Raw genomic sequence first — 17,307 nt, 5'->3', positions numbered from 1 at the left:
TCCCCCCTCCCCCCAGCACAGGAGGTTACCCTTTAGGGGAATTGGGATGATTCTGTCCTATTTTCGTATGTCAAGCTTGGCTTTTCTACCTCTCTTGGCTCTGCTTTGGTTGCTCATATTTTTTTTTAAGTTTTGCTCCTACAATTAGGTAATCTCGAGCCTCTGAAGGTCCTTCGGAAACCACCGATCCATTGTTTTCCAAATTTGCTAGTCTCACCCCAGGCCCACAGAGTCGGGATCTCTAGGGTGGCCTGGTGATCTACATCATTAGCAAGCTCCTTATGGCTCACTAATCAACCAATCAACTAATGACCCAGTCCCTCATTACAGGCAGGCTCATGGATGGTAAAAAGCCCCACCTGGAACAGTCAGATCTGAGTGCAGACTGGGGCTCTCAGCCACTTCAGAGACTCCCAGAAATCATTTTGTGTTTCTGGGCCTCGCTGTTCTCATCTGTGTAATGACGATGACCAGTGTAATCTTGCCTAATTTGCAGGGTCCTTGAGATGGTTGCACTGGGGGTGGGAAACTGAGGCGCAGTGGGAGAAGAGATTTGCACAATGTCATCAACCTCTTCATTTGCCTGTTATGTGCCAGGCGCTGGGAATTCAGCTGGGAACAACTTGTTGGGGGAGATGACATTCTAGTTTAGATGCATTCTAAACAATGCAACCAGTAAGTGAACCAGATAATCACGAAAAAGGAAATAAAGGGGTTTTCGAGAGTAAGGGCAAAGGGGTAGGTGGGGCTGGGAAGGACTGCCCAGAAGGGGTCACTCCAGCAGAGACTTGGCTGTTGGGGAGCCGTCTGAGGAGGCCCTGGAGGGTTGTCATCGGCCCAGTGTTGGTAGAGCCAGGAAGCCCCCTCGGGCCAGCCAGGGCGCTCCCAGGACCCTCGGAGGCACGGCGGGCGCGGGTCTTTGTCTCTCTCGGTCTCTCTGCAGCCTCTCCGACCCCCAGTGCTGTTCCCTCTTTGACCCCCGAATAACTTGTTGGCTTCCCCCGGGCTTTGTTTCCCCAGGGTCACCGCCTCCCGGACTCCCGGCAGCCGCCTCGGGCCCTCGTGGGTCCCGCATCTGACACCCCCTCCGGCCCCCACCCCCTACCCGCTCTGAGACTGGGGTCAAAGGCAGCCTGCGTCACGTGGTCGCCGAGCAGCACCGAATCGGCCGGGAGAGCCGAGGGAGAATCCGGGTGGAAGCCGAGAAATCCAGCTCTGATAGCAGCGCCCGGTCCCGCCCCGGCCCCCGCCCCGGGGTGCGCGCCGCACGCCAGCCGGCCGCTCGGGCCTGTGGAGCAGATCTCCGGCCGGCACCCACGCTCCATCACGGGATCGAACCCCGCTCCCTCCGCCGACATTCGGGGAGGTAGGCGCCGGGGACGGAGTGGGTAAGGGGAGACAGGCTGGGGGCCCCTTGGCGCGCGGGTTCGCCCCTCTGTGCTCCGCGGGCCCGCGGTGAGCGAGGCGGCGCGCCCCAACTTGCAGTCTAAAGGGAGACCCCCACCTCCCACCGCGGGATGAGGGGGGAGGGTGCGCGCTGCCTCAGCGCAGTGCCGGGGACCGGGACTGGGGGCTGGGCACCGAGAGGGAGGGGGAGGGGGAGGGGGAGGAGAGCGGGCGGGAGGCGGGGCGGGCGGCGGCAACGCCGGCTGCGGCGTGGAGCGTGGGTGGGAGCTGCGGGAGGCGGACGCGAAGGGGTTAAGCCCGGCCCGGGCCACTGCCTGGCAGCGCACACACAGCCCAGGGGACCCAGGCGTCCGGCAGCTCGCCGGGAGTGCCCCCTGCCCCGGGTGGCGCCCCAGCCGTGGCAGGTAAGAGGCTGAGAGGGCCGGGGCGGGCCAGTCCCCTGTCGCCGAGCCTGCGGGGCCCGAGCCGAGCTGGGCGTGCAGGCCGCGCGGGGCCCAAGCGGCCGCCGGCGCAAGTTTGGTGCGGGCGGGCGCCGGGCGGGCTCGTAGAGTCTGCCGGGCCCCGCGCAACCGGGTGGGAGGACAAAGGGGTGGGGGAGCGGGCGGGGGCCGGGGGCAGGCCGGGGTGCCGGTGAGGGCAGCGCGGCAGCTGTAGGTCACGGATAATGTCACTCACGAGGAATGCCCCCTCCCCCTCCTCTACTCCCGAACAGGGGAAACTTTTGTCTGGCGAGGGACGGGGTTAGAGGCTAGGTTCCCGCTTCGGAAAGGGTAAGGCAGCCGGACCGGTTTTCTGTGGGCTGTGATCGGCCTGGTCTCTAACTCCCCTTCTCCCTCAGGTTCTCGGGAGCAACTATACCCCTGCTTTGAACGCTGCCCTTTAACACCCTGGGACGGGGTAGGAGGGGGCGTACGTGGACGCGTGGGCTCTGGGACAGACTGGGAAATTGGCGCTTTCCCAGATTTAAGCACGCGGGTCAGCTAGGGGCCGTGCCAGGCCCAGGGGATACAGAATCCCACCATCACACCCGGGTGCTGTAAAACCGCCCCCACCCCCAACCCCTGCCCCAGAGCGTTTGGAATGGCCTGCGGCATTACTGTCCCTGGTTTGAGGTTCAGACTGACCTGGATGTCTGTCACTTCCCAGCTCTGTAGCCTTGGGCTGGTTCCTTACCTTCCCCTAGCCTCAGTTTCCTCACCTGTAAAATGGGCAAAGTATAGAATCAGCCAGAATAAGGATGAAATGAGAACCTGTGGTACCTTAGTAAATGGCGGCATGTTTATATTCAACAAGTATTTGTTGCATGTGTACTATATGTCAGGCCCTGGGCCAATTGCTTTAGATACATTATCTCATTTAATTCTCCCATGTTACTATTAGCAGCATTTTACAGCGGGGCAGAGGCACAGAATCCTAAAGGTCGCACAGCTGTGATGTGGTGGAACTTGGATTTGACTCCCCTCCCCCAGCCTGAGTCTCAACTACAAGGCTTTATAAGATCCTGCTGTGACCGAGCTCATTTTCCATTGAAATCATGAGGACACAGGCCGCTCTTCCCTTTACCCTTACCCTCAGGTGATGCTCCTTCTGTCTGGTACTGGTGTGGGCTGAGGTCTTGTGCCCTGGCTCTTGTTATTGTGGGCAGCTGGAGCCCAGGCCTGGAGCTCCGTTAAGGGTCCAAGTTCTGTTGCTGGCTGGGTCCGTGGTAGGAACGCTTTCATAGTATGGGTGGTGCAGGGAGGAGTGCTCCCTGGCTCTGGCTGGGGACAGCTAGTGGCTTTGTCAACAGGCCTCTCCCCAGCACCCAGGGGACCGAAGAGCCTTTCTACTCCATCCAGACCAGGTCACTTTCAGATCAGCAGGGGGCAGAGGTAGGGCCAGGAGTGGAGCCCGTGGGGTGATGGGATTTATATTGCAGGTGTCCTCTTGTTTGACTCATCAGCAGGGTCCTCATTGCAAAAGTAATGCCCCAGCCCCAAGGGTCCTTGAGAGCAGTAATGAAGGGTGGACTCTGAGCACATGTCTCAATTGCAGAATCCTTATGGAAAATGCATGCGTGTGTGGGTTTCTGAGCCTAGGGCATGCATTTTCCATGTAAATAGCCCAGGAGTGAATGTGGGGTGGCCCAGACTTTCACTCACCTTAGTGCCCTGTGCTGGCCTAGCCGTTTGGTGGGGGTACCATCCCATGACTGTGGGTCAGGCTCTGAGCGGGGGCCTTGAGTAATTTCTAAAAAAATGGAAAACAAATTGCTAGTTAGTGAATGATATCTTAAAACAATGGAGTGGGAGCAGATAGCGAAAAAAAGTCCTGGGGAGAGGAAAGTTTGTGCATTACTCTTCTAACTTCTCCGAGGGCTGTGCCAGCACTGCTTCTGGAATTTGCAGTGTCCGTAGGCTTTTCCTGGGCCCTGAGGATAGGGGGTCCTCCTGGGCTGACGGTTCACTGCCAGCTGGTAGGAACAAGAGTGGAAATTCCACTACTTAGCTAGACTTTAAGGGGGCCCAGAAGTGTGGGGGATTGAGTGGAGGGGCTGAAAAGATTCCTGAGGGATGGGGATGACCCTAGGCGTGTGGTCAGACTCTCCTTGAGATCAGAGCAAGAGAATCAACAGGTGAAGGGAGGAGGAGCCAGCAAGAATGAAAAGATGGGTAGTGAGTCTCCTATCACAAGGGGTATACAAAGAACAGTTTTACAATCACAAGTTGAGAATGTGGTTAAGAATATGAAATCATAGGCTGGGGGTTGACCTAGGGGCCAACTGAAAGACCTGCACGTGAGACACTTAGAAATGGACTCTGGTCTTAGCAGCCCAGAGCTTTCTCTGCCCTGGGCTTTGGGCCTGCTTGACCCATCTTCTGCACTTTGGTGTCAAAGCCAGGCCTGCGAGTCCCTAGAGACTGGGCAGACTTCTGCTGGCTTGGAATTTGGTTTTGGGTATGGCTTGAAATATCTGGACTGTTTGGAGGACTTGGACATTCTTTACTTGGAACGTTAGGGTCATTTGTTAAATATGTATGGAAAATGTCTGTGGACGGGGGTGACTGGGAAATGAAATGAGGTGAGATGCTCCTGCTTTCTGGCTGGAGAGGCCGCTAATCTGACAGGTGAGGGAAGGCAAGGATCAAGTGATGGCGAAGAGGCAGGATGTGATCAGTGATAGACGGGCTTTGGAAGGTCAGTGGAGGGGAAAAGCTCTTCTGGTAGTTTATGTCGACAGGGCTTCCTGGGGGAGGAAGTGTTTGTGAGGGTGCAGGCAGTGGGAAAGGGGGCTGTGGGAGGCAAGATGGGGTCGTGGGGAGCTTGCGGTGTCCTCCTCGGGGGTTTGGATTTCAGTCTGTGGCTGGTGGAGAGGACAGAGGGTTGTAAGCAGCTCGTTGAGTCGATGCCTGTTACTGTGTCTTGTGCCAGGCTCCTTACAGATGCTCCATTGAGATCTCACAATACCCCGCAAAGTAGCTGCTGCTGGCCACCCCCAGCCCCACCCCATTTTCAGATGAGGAAGTGGAGGCTCCGAGGGGTCGAGTCACTTACAGAACTGTAAGTGAACAGGCTTGAACAGTTTCTGCCCTGTCGTGCTGCTCCTCTCAGGGGTCATTTGGCCAAAGGTGGTGCCAAGACTGGCAGGGTTGAGACCAGCTCAGAGATGATGCTAATTGTGGTCTTGCAGAAAGTTGACCAAAGGTCTGACTCAGGCCATGGGACTGAGAGGGAAGGAGAGGGAGGCTGCAGGACTTTGTAGGTATCTTGGGGATAGGGTCATCACAGGTGGTCTAGGGTTTGGGGAAGGACCCTTAAGTGGCAGTGTCACTGCTTTCAGTTCCCTGCAGGGCTGTCTACTGGCAGAGGGCATAGTCTTGTCCTGTGTGGCTCTCAAGGGCAGAGACAGCACCAAGGGTGACAATGAAGCTAACGGGAATTAAGTGCCTGGGGAGGCAGCAAGGTCCCCATTGCTGACAGTATATGCAAAGAGGCCAGAGAGTTAGGGTGCCGGAGGCATGTACCGGAGGGTCATGCCTGGGTGACCTCTCTCAGTTCCCTTTTCACCCGAGAATCTTAGGGTGGTGCTCGGCCCACTTCTACTCCGTTTTTCTCATAGCTTTTCATAGCTGCCCCTTCTAGAAGTTCCCCTGCAGCGCTCTGCCTGGGAGAGCCCTTGCCCCATGGAAAACACTCAGCCCAGCTGACCTTTGAGGGGCCCCTCAGAATTTCTGGATCAGCCACCAAAGTCTGGGTTGCCAGGGACTGTGGTTTCAGAGAGGACTGGAACCTTCTGCTTTCGTTTCTCAGTCTGTGAAATGGGTTCAGTCTCTCGTTCCTCAAATGTGAGGAAACGAGGCTGAATCACGGGTCAGGCTGAATCAGTAGGGGCTGGAGGAAAGGGCTGATGGATTTGAAAGTGAGGAGTGGGAGGGGTGGGGTGCGTGGGCTGGGGGGCAGGGCTGTCCCCCTCCTTCCCCTCATTAGAGGGTAAAGCCGGGCCTCCCGGCCTGAGGGGTCACAAGCCAAGGTGCTTTCTCCTGCGTGTGGGGCTGGCACAAAGCTCTGTCCATCAGCTTCAGCTTGGAGGTTGGGAACTTCGAGGAAGGGTTGGATGTGGATGTCTTGGACTGTGTGGCCTCAGGGCTAAAGCCAGTCTGTCACCCAAGGAGTTACAGAGGGGCCTGAAGCTCTTATCTTGATGGAGGGTTTGTGTCAAGTTGCCTCCTGGCCCTTTTTATTCCTACCTGTTTTATTTGTTGATACAGATTGGATTAGTCTAATTTTAAAATGTGCATTGCAAATGAGCATTTATTTATTTGAGGCCAAGGCGTGGGAGGTGGCCTGCTCTGTGACCACAGTGCCTCACCTCCCAGTGCCCCTCACCCACTGCCACTTTTCCCTCCCTGTGTGCGCCTACCCCCTCCTGCCTCCACATTTCTGCTCACAGTGAGGGTGCTGCCCCCCAGTCACTTCCCCTCACCCACCCCAAAATCCCCCCCCAGCCCAGCTCCAGTGTGACCTCTTCCTAATTCCGCAGAGCTCGCGCTGCCTGCTCCCTGCTTTCCATGTGCACAGTCTGTTATCTGGGCCTCTTCAGGGCCCTTCACACACCTGGTCTTGAATTCCGGTTCTCATCTCCTCCAGGCTCTGTGCTCTGGAGGCAGTGGCTGTGGGCAGCCCATTCCTGCCCCACTGGGTGTGGGCAGCATTGCAGAGCGGAGTCAGAAGTCCTGGCTTCACATCCCAGCTCTGCCACCATTAACTGTGGGATCCTGATCAAAGTACCTAAATCTCTCTGGGCATCGTTTTCCTCAGCTGCAGAGTGAGGATAGTAACAGTCCTGTTTTGCTGGGGAGATTGAGCAGATCAGTGCCTGACCCACTGTAAGAACCCAGTAAGTGGGAGCTTTTCAAAGCTAACAATGGTTGTCATAATTACTGTTTATACCTAGGAGATGATCTATCCTTTTAGAGATAGAGGGAAGAATCTCTGGAGTCTGAGTTTCTAAACTTTCTGTCTAATGACTTGAGGCTTGTATGGATGAGGAAACTGAGGCCTGGAGAGAAAGGGCAATTTGCCTAGGGTGTGGGACCTGCCCGTCTTATCCTGGAAGCCTGGCAGGATTTCCTCTCTCGGTTACAGCTGTTTTTCCTCTTCTCTTCTTTCATCAAGGTTAAGGTGCTCAAGTTCTGTAGTGCCAGCCTCCTCCCTGGTGGCCACGTTGAGTGGTGTCTAAAACTTGGGCCAGTTAAGTTGGCCTGGCTGGCAGGCCTTGTGACTGCCCTCGAGACCAGGGACTCATACCCTAGACTGTGGACACTGTGGAGGCTGCAGCCTCCAGAGACCTCCTGCTCAGCCTCCCTGGGCCCCGGGAAGGGGGAGAGGACGGTGGCAGGGAGAGGTGCCCTGGGCTAGATCTCACTCAAGGTGGGTGACTAGGACACAGATAGAGAAGAGGCTGGGAACTAGGCTCTGGGGCTGGATGATCTGGGTTCCAATCTCTGATGGGCCACTTCGTACTTATGGGACCTTGGGCAAGCTGTTTTTAGTTTCTTCATCTGTACAAGGGGGATAATAATTGTCCCCATCTCACAGCATTTAGAAAGAAAATGCAGGGAAGGTGCTTAACTACAAGCCCAGTCCATGTTAGTTATGGTTATTGTTGTAGTTGATGATGTAGTTAATGACTAAGAAGCTTATTTTAATCCTCCCAACAGCAGTAGGGAGACGGGCAGTGTTACCACCCCCTTTTAGCAGATACGGTGACTAAGTCCTGGCAAGGCGGACGGCTCGGCCTGGAGAGGTTCAGACTCGGGGGACTGCCATCGGGGTCTGGTGATTTCGAGGGTCTGCTCTGGTCGGATGAAACTGACTTGTGTGAGGCACTGGGAACGAGGAAACAGAGCTGGCCAGGATGGAAGGGATTGTGTCTGGAGGTGTGGGGCAGAATCCTGGTGCTCACGCGGTTGAGCAGTGGTGGGGAGCCGAGGTCTGGTCCGCGAGGCGTAGCTTGGATTCTCCTCACCTGTGGGCTGACCGAGGACCGGCCTGTCCGGGCAGGTCCGGGCTGTCGGTCGCTGGAGGTTTGCTGTGGTTATTGCTCAGCCACTGCTGGTTTATGCTGCGTGCCCAGGCAGAGGCCAGGTGAGGAGAAATGAGTGTCATTGCAGGGCCTTCACTCAGGCTGCACCCTCTGCCCAGGTCCCCGCCCTCCTCTCCTCACACCTGGCAGCTCCTGCTTGTGCGTTTACAGGACTGTTAGCATCACCTGTTCACAGAAGCGCTCCCTGATTCACCTGCAGATTAAGTCAGTGGTTCTCAAGGTTGGTCTCTGGATTAGTAACGTCGGCATTACCTGGGAACTTATTAGAAACGCAGATTATCTAGCCCCACCCCAGACCTACTAAATCAGAAACTGGGCGGGGCGGCGGGGGTGAGGAGGAGGACCCAACAAGCTGTTGAAGTTCTTCAGGTGATTCCAGTGCATGCTAAACATCCACAAACACTTGGTTAGGTAATAAAAAAAAAAAATTGATGCTTCTTTCTTTGGGCTCTTAACGTATTCAGACACCAGCAAAGGTCGGGGACCCAAAGGAAAGCCCAGTTTCTCTCTACCCTGTCTTCAAAGAGCCACCATCTTATAACAGCTTCTCCTGCCCAGGAAACAATCTTGTGCCACAGTGATGGGGTTCCGTTGAACAGAACCCCAACATGGTTACAGGAGACAGTGCTGGGGCCACTTAAAGAAGGTGGGATTGGGGGACTCGAAGGTGGGAGGCTTTGTGGGTGGCAAGGATGGGTGCCGGGAACAAGCTGGCTGTGTTCTAGGGTTGGGGCCAGGGCTGGGGTCAGAGAGTGGGTCCTGCCTCAGAGAAGGGTGTGTGCTGGGGCCGGGGGTATGTGCATGCATGTGTGATTACAGTGTCCAGATGTGGTCCAAGAGGGCCAAGGGGCCTTAGCTGTCACCAGCCCAGTGGTTTTAAGCATCTCAGTAATTTAATAATGGTGATCATATAATTGCTGCTCAATTTGTGGAGAGCTTGTCCGTGCTGGATAAGCACTTCCATGTAATCTTATCTGGAGTAATCCCCAAAGTAATCTTACGAGGTCAACATCATTATTGGCCCCATTTTATAGATGAAAATACTGAGGGCACACAGGCATAAGGAGGTAGAATCTAGGAATCCTTTAGGGGTGCTTGGAAACATGATCCCATTGGAAGAAGGGCGGTGGAGGGTTGTCTTGTTTGGGTAGCAGGCTTTATAAAGCTGCAGAAATATATATTCTATCTATTTGATATTCTATCAAATGAGTAAATTGGGCCTTACCGTTGGGGGGTGATGGGATTGTGTTGGGATGGTTAGGGCTCAGGCCTCCAAGTTGGGGCCTCCACTGCAGACACTGTCATTCTCCTCTTATGGATGGACCATTTGAGGCACAAAGAGGCACAGTGCTGACTTCAGGGTCCCACAGCTAGGGCAAGAGATAGAATCGGAGAGAAAAAACCAGGGTCTTCTCTGGTTCTCACAGGAGAGGTGGGGTGTCAAGATCAGTGCCCAGTGTCCACCCTGCACTTCTCTTCTGCCTCAGTGTCTCCAGGGTACGGTCCAGGAGCCCAAGGGCTTTCCTGACACAGTGCAGGAGCCCCTTCATCTCTCAGCGGAGAACAGAGGCCAGAGAGGAGCAGGGACTCGCACAGGGCCACACACCGTGTCACGATTGGGACCAGACAGAGAGCTGTCTCTGTTCTGATCAGGGAAGGGTTTGTTTCCTGAAAACTGTCCCTGTCCCCCACCCCTCCTTTGGCAGGCTGGGTAGCTGTAGCCCTCAGAGTGGCCCAGACCAGTGCTGGGGGTAGAGATGGGTGTGTCCGGGGGAGAGAGCTGCCGAGGAGGGTGGGGCAGCATCCAGGAGAAAGAACACCAAGAAGCCCAGACCCCAGACGGAAACCAAATGTATTTTCTAGGTCCTGAGAGGATATCTGGAACAATGGAAGTAGAATGGGGGAAGTCAGACTATAAAAAGGGCTTCTCGATATCCTTACAAAAAAAGAAAGTAGAGTCTTTAGGTTTGACTTTTGTTTCTCTGAAGGATGTTTATGTAACTTCCTGAAAGCAGGATCCCAGGGCTCTGTGAAGTTTCTCAGATGCTGTTGTTTATAGACTCAGGGCTGTGGAGCTGGGAAAGACTTGATAGGGTAGTCTTCCCACTCTACAGTTGGTGAAACTGAGGCTCTGAGAGGTGCGGTGAGGAGGCTGCTGCCTGAGGCTGCACAGTGAGGCACAGAAGACTTGGGATGGGAGCCTGGGTCTTGCGGTGCCTTTTAAGGGGCGGTTGTCTCGACTTACTGTTCCCGTGGCCTTGGCTGGCCTGGAGGCTCGCGGGGACCGTGGAGGGTCCCCTCTTGGAAACAGAGCTGCTAGAGTCAGGACAAGGCCAGGTCCAGTCTGCGGTGAGGTGTGCCCATTGGATGGTGACCTGCATGGTGGGGAAGCATGGTGGTATGCTTGGTGATGCCACCCCCGTCCAGATGCTGGGGCCCAGCTGTGCACTGTCTGCCCAGCAGCTGGGAGCTGAGAGTCACACCCAGTGGGTGCAGAGGTGGGGACTATTGTATATCGTGATTCATTCTGTCCTCCTAGCCCTGAAGGGATGACTAGGCCCTGAGCCCTGATAAGTGCCCACGCCTGTGGACTAAAGTGGCCAACCGTTTGGGCTCCAAGTTCAGACATGAGGAGACCAGAGAACCTGGGGGAGTGCTCTTCCTCTGCTACCTCCTATCTCTGGAGTATTCCACGATCTGGACCCATCTGTTCTCACTAGTGCAGGGGTATGTAAGCCCCTAAAATCTTCTGCAACATTTTGTGGGCATTTCCGTGGATTCTTTTTCTGCAGAGAAAATCTGTAGGTCTCATCAGGTTGTTGGAGGGCTGGGTGTCACCCAAAGTGCTGATGGGAGGGCAGGGGGCCGAATGCATGCTCTACAGCCTTGAGAGAAGGCTGCTGGAGAGGCAGTATGGTTCTAGTCGAAAGTAGCGTGGTGGCAGTGTAGTGTCTTGGTTCAGAGTATGGTCTTGGAGGCCACTGTTGGCTTCTCTAAACTGGCTCTTCCTCTAAGCCAGCTCCTGTGTGACCTTGGATAAGTTACTGTGTCTGTGCATCAATTTCCCCATCTGTAAAATGGGAAAAATAAGAATAGTTATCTCACAGTGTTATAGGCTTTCAAATAAGATAATGTGTTTAAAGAATTTATCCTGGTGCCTGGTACAAAGTAACCACTTGGTTAAAGTTTGCTATTATTATCAGTTTCAGCTTGGCTGCTAATTTGCTGTGTGATCCTGTTAAGTGCCTTATCTTGGGGTCTTAGTCTCCACCTGCAGCTCTGTTGGGCTTTTCAGGAGCTGCAGGGCGAGGTTGGAGAATAGGGGAGGGAGGAGGAACCTTCCTCATCCCCCGGCTCCCCAGCCCAGGCCCTCACTGGTGCCTTGAACATAGCTTTGTCCTAAGGCAAGATTATGTAACCAGTGGGGCCCGGCCAGGCAGGACATGATTCTCAACCTCGTTTTGTCCTCCATTGTCTCTTCCTCTCCCTTCCCCCCACAGGGCTATTGCATTAGCTGATCTGTTCCCCAGGCTCCAGGGATGAAATCGAACCCGTGCTATTCTGCCACCAATTGATTTAGTCTGGAGGTTTGCTGGGCAAGCGGCCCCTCCCCTGGCTACCTGGGGACAGACAGAGCTGATGCCTCTGTGCCTGCTTTGGGGGTGGAGACCGGAACCCCTTTTTAGGGGGATAGGCAGGCTATAAGCTGGGGGGTGGCACCCTTGACCCATGGCCCCTATGGCTTGAACGGGTACCCTCCCCCAACATGACTCCCTCCCCACGAGTGACCTACCCATCCTTGCAGCCCAGCGCCAAGCCTCCTCTCCCAGAAAGCCTTCCCTGGTACCCTGGCTGCAGGGAAGTCTCATCTACTGAGCTTTGCATTCTCTTCTCTTTAAGAAAACAAAGGCCACAAACTGGAAGGCCACGTCTGCCCCACGGGCAGCTTTTACTTGACCCATGCCCAATCTTGAGCTAGTTGCTAACGGGATATTTTACGTAAGAATCCCAACTTCTGGCTTCAAAAATGAGAAGATCATACAACTTTGAGTGTAGTGCTCCAGTGGCCACTACTGGAGATGAAGCACGTAAGCTCCTCTTTGCCCCACTCCCCCGCCCACTTCGCCCACTTATACAGTCTTTCTAGCCCCCAGGTGTCTGAATTTTGACCCCGTCCTGTAGGCACGGCCAGCTTTCTCTCCTGCGCCGTGGTGTGGTCCCCCGTCTGTCTGCTCTGTGGGCTCGTTGGTGGTGGTGGTGGGTGGGGGTCTGACTCATCTCTGTGTCCCTCAGGCTCGGGACTGTGTACACAGCAGGAGCATAGTAAGTGCTTCCTTTATGAATGAAGGCGGGGCATTGCTACTCCTCACCAGCTGTGAAGATTCCATTTAATGGAAGCCTCTGGATCAGCCTGTCCCATGGCCAGAGAATCCTCCTCCCAGATAAGCTGTGGCTGCTTAGCCACTGACCCAGGCAGCTTCTTAAGCTGCGGATAAACCGTCACTCAGAGGGTTGTCCCCATGGTGCGGTATAAGCAAGGAGAGGGACGTTTCTCCTGAAGCTGTCCCCACGTTTCACTCTCCCAGGGGGCTTGGAGGAGCTTGCGGGGAGAGGGAGGCTGGGATCAGCAGCCTTCAGGTGGCATCGAGTGCAGACCTCGGCATCCTGGGGAGACAGCGGGATGGGGGGAAGGATCAGCTCAGGTGTTTCGTGGACTAGGCTTCTCCTCCTTCAGGCCTTTCTCTGCTGTATTCTGCTCCTAGAGTGTGCGCTTTAGCCACCAGCTTCTTTGTCCAGCTATCTGTCTGTCCAAGGCGTATTTCACTCTTTTAATTGAAATCCGAACCTTCCCTAGAGGCCGGCTAAGCTATCTCCTCCTTGAAGAGGTCTTAGCTGAGAGGTCACAATTGTGCTGGGGACAAGAAAAACCTGGGAAGCTTGTAGAAAGAAAAAAAGCATGCAGGTTTCTGGCCCCCATCTTTGATTCCTTCAGGGTACAGTGTCCCCCTCCCTAGAAGATTCAGACGCAAGGGTCTGTGGACACGCTTTGAGGACCCTGCCTTAGCTCAGGGAGGCCAGGGCTGGTAGGGAGGACCCCTGAATGGCAGCTGTGTGACATCGCCTACCCCTTTCCCTCTGCGGGCTTCTCTCTTACCCTGGGTGCACTCATACGCTGGGCTCCTCCTGTTGGTTGTGGCTGAAAGCATCTGGTGAGCCATCCTTGGACGGGATGACGGGGGATCCGGGCAGGTGCCAGTGTCTGGGCAGGGCCCACAGAGATTTCACATTGTTCAGCTAACAGCTCAGAAGAGGAATGCCCTGATGTCAGGGCAGGAGGCAGGCTGGAAGCCCCGGTCTGAGTGGGCAGGGTCTGTGCCCAACGAGGTTGGAGGACTGGCCTGGGCTGCCCAGTGACCTGGCCACAGGCTGAGGGGCACCTTGATGTGTGATCCTGTGTCAGGCAGGCTGAGGCTTCAAGCACAAGCCTATACAAGCCATTTACAGAAGGGTAAACTAAGGTACATGGAGGGAGGGACTGCCCCCGTGTCACACGTGAGTGTGTGGAAAGCCGGGCTTGGACCCCAGATCTTCTGACTCCTGGGCAAGAACCCACTCCTCTGTCCTCACCTCACTCTGCAGGGTCGGTGCCAGATCTCCCAGCTGGGACAGTCTGCTTGTCTGTGACAGCCTTGAGGCTTGGGCCTGGAAAAGTGAAGCCACCATCGTCACAGCCACCCTGGAGGCATGAAACCGGTTGGGTGTGCAAATTACCTCTCAAACATCCTCCATCCCATTTTTTTTTTTTTTTCCTTAAACTGTCTCTGATGGGCCGGCTGCCTCTGTGCCCGTTTCCGCCTGGCACTGGGCTTCACGCTCTTTATTCTGAGAACAAAGCTTCCTTCTGACAGTCCTCCTGCCGACAACGGGAAAAGGGCAGGCATGGCACGGGGCCTCCCTCCTCCGCCTCCTCTAGCTGGGAGCATGGGGCAGGCTTTCTCAGATGCTGGACCCCAGCAGCACTGGTGGGCTGGGAGGGAGCCCAGCTGCAGCCCAGTCCATGTTCCCGCTGGGGCTGGAGCCGCCCTGTGGGCCCAGCTGTCAGACCCAAAAGTGGCCAAAGTGGTGGGCAAAGGTATCGGACAGGGACCGGCGTAAGTCCTGTTCTGGTCCAAGCAGTTACTTGTCCCAGGGCTGTTCATGTGACAGCCATCAAGATTCCAGCTGGCACAGGTGGAGTTTCATTTCCGCCTCCGGGCAACCCTGGTCTCCTAGGGGACTGCAGAAACTAAAAGGTGCTCAGATGAGGGCAGCCATAGTCCCTCATCCAACACATTTTTATTGAGCATCTACTTTGTTCCAGGCACTTTTCTGGGCACTGGGACACAGCAGTGAACAAAACAGCCCAGTCCCTGTTTTGGACTTGGGGGTGACACTCTGGCAGTGGGAGAGAGTCAACAAACCAAAGAATACTAGCTACCTGTCAACTGGCAAGAAGTACCTGCCACAAAAATAAAGCTGGGTTGGGGGTGGACAGTGTGACTTAAGGGAGTGGCGCTGCTGTGTTGGGGATCATGGAAAGTCTCTGGTAAGGGGACAGGAGACTCCAGGAGGGAAGCTAGGGAGCCACGGGGTATGTGGGGAAGATCATTCCAGGCAGAGGGAACAGCAACGCAAGGCTTTGAGGCAAGAGGGTGCAGGGTGTGCTCGAGGAGCAGCAGCAAGGAGGCTGGTGTGGCAGGGGCGGAAGAATAAGAACCGTCCTGGGAGGAGATGTGGCCAGAGGGAGTCTGCCCAGGGCCGGAGGGGATTGCCTAGGGCCTCCTGCCCTTCGAGAGGACTTCGCCATTTGGTCTGAGTAAAGGGTAAAGTAAAGAAAAGCTGCTGAGCGGCTGGGGCTGAGGGCTGCCTTGTTTTGACACATGTTTGAGAGGGATCCTGTGGGCTGCTGCGTGGAGAGAAGCCTGGAGGCTGGAAGCGGGATGCCCGCCAGCCAGTGGGTGCCACAGGTGAGGGAGGACGGCTCAGCGTGGAGAGTGGGAGGCGGCCCGGGGTCAGATTCTGAATTGGTATCACTGGATGTGCCGATGGATTAGGTGTGGGCTGTGAGAAGAAGAAGGTGTCAATGGCAAGGTTTCTGGCCTGAGGGACTGGAAGGCTGCAGGACAGCAGGTTTGGGGAGAGAAATGGAGATTTCAGGTCAGATGTTTTAGGTTGGAGCATACCTGGTGGGAGGGGAGACACATGGGTAGAGGTTGGTCCTGGGCCTGCACGTTCCTGTCGTTGAAGGGGTGTGAGGGGTGCCCTGTAGGACCTCCCGAACTCTGAGAATCTGTCTGTAAGAATAAGTATTTCCTGGGCCTCTCGTGTTCTTTTTCTTTCTTTGTAAACCTCCCCCTGCTTTTCCCTTCCTCCTGGACAGAGGAAAAAGGCCGATTCTGAGGACTTACTGTCTTGGTGGTGGCCCTGGCCTTTCTGCCTGCCGTGCTTCTTGGGTGGGGGGCTAGGGGGAGCCCTGGAAGGGGAGGCCAGAGGCCTCAGGCCTTGCCCTGGCTCGGCTGCCAACAGAGAGAGGTTCCTCTCTGTGCCTTGGCTTCCTCTCTTGCACCCTGACGTGCTAAGCTGGCCCCCCGGGTTCTGAGGGTGGCAGGGAGCCCTTGAGGAGGCTGCATGCACAGAGGTGAAGAACCTGGCTTGAAGTCCAGTGTGGGTGCGAATCCTTGCTTGGCCGCCTGGCTGTGAGACTCTGGGCCAGTGACATAGCCTCTCCGAGCCTCAATTTTCTCATCTGTGAAAATGGGCCAACCATAGTACCTGCATCCCAGAGTTGCTGTGAGGGTTAAATGAGAAAATGCACACGAAGCACTTAGCCAAGGCCCTGGTGTATACCACACCCAGTTATCAGGGGCTGTTAGTGACTGTGCAGTCGGTCAGGTTAAGGGGTTTTGCCTGGTAGGTGGTGGGGGCCATGGAAGGCTATCGAGTAGAAACCTGGTACTCATGTGGTCTCAGGAGGCTGCTGTGAGTTTGGAGACTTGGGCTGAGCCCCTTCCACCTGCCGGAGTGAGAACTGAGGGCTGGCCCTGATGGACTCTCCTGCCCTTCCTTTAATTGTGGGTCTTCACTGACTTGGCATGGGCAACCTCTGTCTTTTTTTTTTTTTTTTTTTGCGGTACGCGGGCCTCTCACTGTTGTGGCCTCTCCCGTTGCGGAGCACAGGCTCCGGACGCGCAGGCTCAGCGGCCATGGCTCACGGGCCCAGCCGCTCCGTGGCATGTGGGATCTTCCCGGACCGGGGCAAGAACCCGTGTCCGCTGCATCGGCAGGCGGACTCTCAACCACTGCGCCACCAGGGAAGCCCTGGCAACCTCTGTCTTGAACAGGTCCCTTGGGGATGGGGGTGGTCATTTTCCCGAAGATCTCCTACAGAACCCTTTGTCTCTACGTCCCAATGGCTGACCTTAGGGAATGTGAGTGTGGGGCTCTGAGGGTGGGTGATGTTGAATGTACTCGAGTTGTCTGGACAGGATCAGCGGGGGCAGGGCAGGCCTGGAGTGACATTCCACTGGGCACTTGGATGTGACCTCGGTTGCTGGTCTGGGTCCCGGCTGGGTGGTGCTTGCTCCACTGGGACCATGGAGAGGTTGACAATGGGCGGAATGTGGCCCCCTTAGGACCCACACTTCAGTGGTGCCCAGGCATGCTGGCCGAGCCCTGTGCTTTTGCAAGCCTGTTACCCAGCAGTTGAATCGTGTCCGGACGGCCAAGGACATTTCAGATTCCCCCAGGGCTGGCAGCCAGGCTGTCACCAGGCATTGCTTGTTTTCCCAGGGTCCAAGGGCTTTTCGGGATGGAGAGGGCTCTGGAGATATTCCAGGAACTTTTCTTAACAGCTGGGTAAATTGAGATCCAGAGAGAGCAAGGCACTTGACCAAGGTCTCACAAGGCCGCCTCCCTCCTATCTGTCACCTCCCTCTGTTGCCGTGTCCCTTGCTCAGACTCCTGGCCTCCTGCCCGGACGTTTGAAACAACCTCCATCTTCTGGGCTCTCTAAGAGCTTTGTTTGTCTTCCTATTATCCTAATCTTGCCATAACCTGCCAGGCACACATGCTGTTCGAGTGTGTCTGCCCTCCTTTCCCCTCTGGTCCCAGACAAAGCATGGAGGCTCTGAGCGCAGGCCCCAGAGCCAGACTGACCTCAGTTTTAATCCCAGCTCTGCCCTTTCCTAACACAGCGAACTGGGGCAAGATACTCCACATTTCTGAGCCTCAGTGGCTCTGTCTACGAAATGAAAACAGTAGCAGTACGTAGTTTA

The 17,307-nt window shown here is 55.6% G+C and overlaps 1 protein-coding gene across 7 annotated transcripts in view; it reads left to right on the top strand.

Annotated features, from left to right (window-relative positions):
- Positions 1 to 1,226: 1,226 nt before the first annotated feature.
- NDST1 (N-deacetylase and N-sulfotransferase 1) overlaps positions 1,227 to 17,307 on the top strand; it is a 69,114-nt gene continuing 53,033 nt past the window's right edge. For 2 of the 7 annotated variants that reach the window (XM_033406733.2, XM_033406738.2), the window contains exon 1: positions 1,671 to 1,811. The gene's annotated coding sequence lies outside the window, so the exon portion shown is untranslated. Of the gene's footprint in view, positions 1,367 to 1,670; positions 1,812 to 2,160; positions 2,178 to 2,250; positions 2,305 to 2,787; positions 2,983 to 6,597; positions 8,640 to 17,307 lie in introns of those variants that run through there. The other 5 variants (XM_033406734.2, XM_049707795.1, XM_049707793.1 and 2 more) reach the window with 5 other exon arrangements.

The sequence above is a fragment of the Orcinus orca genome, chromosome 3 (assembly GCF_937001465.1).
Source record: "Orcinus orca chromosome 3, mOrcOrc1.1, whole genome shotgun sequence".
In the NCBI taxonomy this organism is placed as follows: Eukaryota; Metazoa; Chordata; class Mammalia; order Artiodactyla; family Delphinidae; genus Orcinus; species Orcinus orca.
The sequence above is the reverse complement of the archived record's forward strand: the minus strand, read 5'-3'. Positions and strand labels throughout refer to the sequence as shown.